This window comes from Heterodontus francisci, unplaced genomic scaffold (genome assembly GCF_036365525.1).
Source record: "Heterodontus francisci isolate sHetFra1 unplaced genomic scaffold, sHetFra1.hap1 HAP1_SCAFFOLD_1925, whole genome shotgun sequence".
Taxonomy (NCBI): Eukaryota; Metazoa; Chordata; class Chondrichthyes; order Heterodontiformes; family Heterodontidae; genus Heterodontus; species Heterodontus francisci.
Window position 1 is genome coordinate 15,001 of NW_027141696.1, and position 5,000 is coordinate 20,000.

A 5,000-nucleotide genomic window follows, 5' to 3' on the forward strand; every position below is an offset into this window, starting at 1 on the left:
TGCTAGCCCGCCTGGGCCCTCCAACGTCGGACAGTCCTCGCCGTATCGATCGAGTGACCTGGGCACGCACTTTTTTTTTCCTTTCACACAGTGTGGGGTTGGCGGCGGCGGGGGGGGGGGAGAAAGCATGCAACTTGGTTGACGTCGCCTGGTCAACTCGCATCGGTTTTCCGTCCCCATGACTGTAAGGAGCAACCGCGACCAGCGTAGCCAAACAGGTCGACCAAAGCTTTCGGCGCTCGCACGGAGAGGTGATGCCAGCCGGCGTGCGTCGCCTAACTTGGACAAAATTCTGGGCACGCACTTTTCGTTTGAGAATAGGACATACATGTAGTGCAACCCAAGGAAACCAGGCGACGCCGCCACAATCTGCGCCTGACAGACAAAGATAACCGTTCACAAGGAGCCTTGTTATTTCGCACCAAGTCTTTTGCGGGCATAGTTTCTTTCTTTGACATGTATATCTGTATGAAGGTCGGCTTTGCTCTGCCATCGCAGCCTCCCTTCTTTGCTTTTCTCACTGTACCAACAGACATGTCATAGACTTTGGTTTTTTTTTCATTAATTCTTTTCCTGTGGGTGTGGTGTGCCTCCGCACCCCCCAATCTGTTCCAAGGCCTTGTTTTCTCTCGCTCGCCAAAACACTTTGTCTGTTTTCACAGCCAGTCTACCGGCCTAGACCCAACTGTGCGATATTTCAGAGCCGGCAACAGAGCATGGAAAGTCCGCCAGATTTACCCTTAAATGCTCATAAATGACTTCCAGGCACTCTTCGGAAGGTCTTTTATTTCAAAAGAAGGTCCTTCCTTGAGGGAGCACTTCTTCGGCCACTTTGCAAGTGCAACCGCTGCCAGCAAAAGTTCTGAAAATCGAGTTCCCGAAAATCTCCGGGTACCCCGCCAACCCCCAGCCACCCGAATCGCAAGTGTCAATTCGGCGGGTTGCCTGCCGGTAGTCCTTCCGAAAATGAGGCGCCAAATCGCCGCAACGGCCATTTTTCATTTCGGCATCGGGACTTCCGACGGCAACTGATTAACTAGCCCGGGGACTAGAGCGGCAGCAAATGCAACGTGCCCTCTTGGCGGGAGCAACTTGACCGCCCCCGTGGGGAAAGGTCAACTCGGGGCCCGGGAAAGTCGCCGAGTCCGACCCCATACACTTCCATGAGTTGGGGGTTTTGGCCTTCCCGGCCCAAGGCTCGCCTTATTTCGGCCTGCACTTTCGGAAAAGGGTGCATTCCTTTTGGTTAATGATTTCACCAGCCCGGGTCTTAGCCTCTGCCCCGACGGCTAAGTCTTTTGGTTAATGATTTCCTGCGGCTGGGACTACCCTTTCCCCCCGCCCTGCAGGCACCCGGGTCGGGAGGCCGTCGGGGGCACTTTCCGGGGCAAATCCGGACCCTTACGCAAGGGAGAGTGCGCCCCCCGCCTCGGCCGGGGGTCAGGCTGCCGCCTATTAAGCCCGACAGAAAACCCGAAAAATGGACGAAAATGGGAAAAAATCCCCATCCGAAAAAGGCTTAAAAGTCGGTTGGGCGGCAGCTAGGGTCGGTCTCTGCAGACCTGGAGGCTCGGGTGGACTCTTGGAATAAACGTCCAAGTCCCGACTTGCCACCTCCTACTACTGTGCAGATACCCCGCCAACCCCCAGCCACCCGAATGACAAGCGTCCGATCAGCGGGACGAATTTGACAACTCTGGCCGGACCTCTGGAACTCCATCCCGGGTAACCGGGGCAAATTTTTCCGCTTGATCGCCCTTCCACTGGTTAACCATTTGCCCTTTCGGACTTAGTCTCTGGACATTATTCGACGGATTTTCTGGTTAACCATTTGCCCTTTCGGACTTAGTCTCTGGGCATTATTTTCGACTTTTTGGTTAATGATTTCACACTTTTTACTTACTTTTGCGCTTTTTGGTTAATGATTACTCTGCTTACTGGTTAATTATTTGCCCTTTCGGACTTAGTCTCTGGACATTATTTTCGAGTTTTTGGTTAATGATTTCACACTTTTAACATATTTTTGCGCTTTTTGGTTAATGATTACTCTGCTTACTGGTTAACCATTTGCCCTTTCGGACTTAGTCTCTGCACATTATTTTCGACTTTTTGGTTAATGATTTCACACTTTTAACATATTTTTGCGCTTTTTGGTTAATGATTTCATACTTTTTACTTACTTTTGCGCCTTTTGGTTAATGATTACTCTGCTTACTGGTTAACCATTTGCCCTTTCGGACTTAGTCTCTGGACATTATTTTCGAGTTTTTGGTTAATGATTTCACACTTTTTACTTACTTTTGCGATTTTTGGTTAATGATTACTCTGCTTACTGGTTAACCATTTGCCCTTTCGGACTTAGTCTCTGGACATTGTTTTCGACATTTTGGTTAATGATTTCACACTTTTAACTTAATTTTGCGATTTTTGGTTAATGATTACTCTGCTTACTGGTTAACCATTTGCCCTTTCGGACTTAGTCTCTGGACATTGTTTTCGACATTTTGGTTAATGATTTCACACTTTTAACTTAATTTTGTGCTTTTTGGTTAATGATTTCATACTTTTTACTTACTTTTGCGATTTTTGGTTAATGATTACTCTGCTTACTGGTTAACCATTTGCCCTTTCGGACTTAGTCTCTGGACATTATTTTTGGGTTTTTGGTTAATGATTTCACACTTTTTACTTACTTTTGCCCTTTTTGGTTACTGATTACTCTGCTTACTGGTTAACCATTTGCCCTTTCGGACTTAGTCTCTGGACATTATTTTCGAGTTTTTGGTTAATGATTTCACACTTTTAACATATTTTTGCGCTTTTTGGTTACTGATTTCATACTTTTTACTTACTTTTGCGCCTTTTGGTTAATGATTACTCTGCTTACTGGTTAACCATTTGCCCTTTCGGACTTAGTCTCTGGACATTATTTTCGAGTTTTTGGTTAATGATTTCACACTTTTTACTTACTTTTGCGATTTTTGGTTAATGATTACTCTGCTTACTGGTTAACCATTTGCCCTTTCGGACTTAGTCTCTGGAGATTATTTTCGAGTTTTTGGTTAATGATTTCACACTTTTTACTTACTTTTGCGATTTTTGGTTAATGATTACTCTGCTTACTGGTTAACCATTTGCCCTTTCGGACTTAGTCTCTGGAGATTATTTTCGAGTTTTTGGTTAATGATTTCACACTTTTTACTTACTTTTGCGATTTTTGGTTAATGATTACTCTGCTTACTGGTTAACCATTTGCCCTTTTGGACTTAGTCTCTGGACATTATTTTCGGGTTTTTGGTTAATGATTTCACACTTTTTACTTACTTTTGCGATTTTTGGTTAATGATGACTCTGCTTACTGGTTAACCATTTGCCCTTTCGCACTTAGTCTCTGGAGATTATTTTCGACTTTTTGGTTAATGATTTCACACTTTTAACTTAATTTTGTGCTTTTTGGTTAATGATTTCATACTTTTTACTTACTTTTGCCCTTTTTGGTTAATGATTACTCTGCTTACTGGTTAACCATTTGCCCTTTCGGACTTGGTCTCTGGACATTATTTTCGAGTTTTTGGTTAATGATTTCACACTTTTTACTTACTTTTGCGATTTTTGGTTAATGATTACTCTGCTTACTGGTTAATTATTTGCCCTTTCGGACTTAGTCTCTGCACATTATTTTCGAGTTTTTGGTTAATGATTTCACACTTTTAACATATTTTTGCGCTTTTTGGTTACTGATTTCATACTTTTTACTTACTTTTGCGCCTTTTGGTTAATGATTACTCTGCTTACTGGTTAACCATTTGCCCTTTCGGACTTAGTCTCTGCACATTATTTTCGACTTTTTGGTTAATGATTTCACACTTTTAACATATTTTTGCGCTTTTTGGTTAATGATTTCATACTTTTTACTTACTTTTGCGCCTTTTGGTTAATGATTACTCTGCTTACTGGTTAACCATTTGCCCTTTCGGACTTAGTCTCTGGACATTGTTTTCGACATTTTGGTTAATGATTTCACACTTTTAACTTAATTTTGTGCTTTTTGGTTAATGATTTCATACTTTTTACTTACTTTTGCCCTTTTTGGTTAATGATTACTCTGCTTACTGGTTAACCATTTGCCCTTTCGGACTTAGTCTCTGGAGATTATTTTCGAGTTTTTGGTTAATGATTTCACACTTTTTACTTACTTTTGCGATTTTTGGTTAATGATTTCACACTTTTTACTTACTTTTGCGATTTTTGGTTAATGATGACTCTGCTTACTGGTTAACCATTTGCCCTTTCGGACTTAGTCTCTGCACATTATTTTCGAGTTTTTGGTTAATGATTTCACACTTTTTACTTACTTTTGCGATTTTTGGTTAATGATTTCATACTTTTTACTTACTTTTGCGATTTTTGGTTAATGATGACTCTGCTTACTGGTTAATTATTTGTACTTTCGGACTTGGTCTCTGGACATTATTTTCGACTTTTTGGTTAATGATTTCACACTTTTAACATAATTTTGCGCTTTTTGGTTAATGATTACTCTGCTTGCTTGTTACTGATTTCCCCTTTCGGACTTGATCTCTGGCCGTTCTTTTCGACCTTTTTGGATCAGGTTTCCACACTCTGAAATTATTTTGGGCTCACTGATTAGGCGAGATCAAGGGGGCATGCCTGGGCACTTTGGGCTCAGTTTGGGAAGGCGGCGTCCGTGTGCTCCTCCGCCCTTCCCGCACTTGCGGCTAGGTTTGCCAAACTGCGCTGACCCGCAGCCCTGCCTTTTTGCCCACGGCACGGAACGACTCAAGTCTGGCTCCGTTCCAGGCCGTTGCCTCCGGCTGCCCGCCGTCCGGCCGGCCTGGGACGTACCCCGGCTGACGGCGCCGGAGCCCCTCTAGCAGCCACCGGTGCCGCGGGCCAATGGGTCCGGGCGTTCCGGAGCTATCGGTGGGGAAGTGCTCTCCCCTTTTCCTGACGCCGTTCGCCCGAGCAGAGGTGCAGCC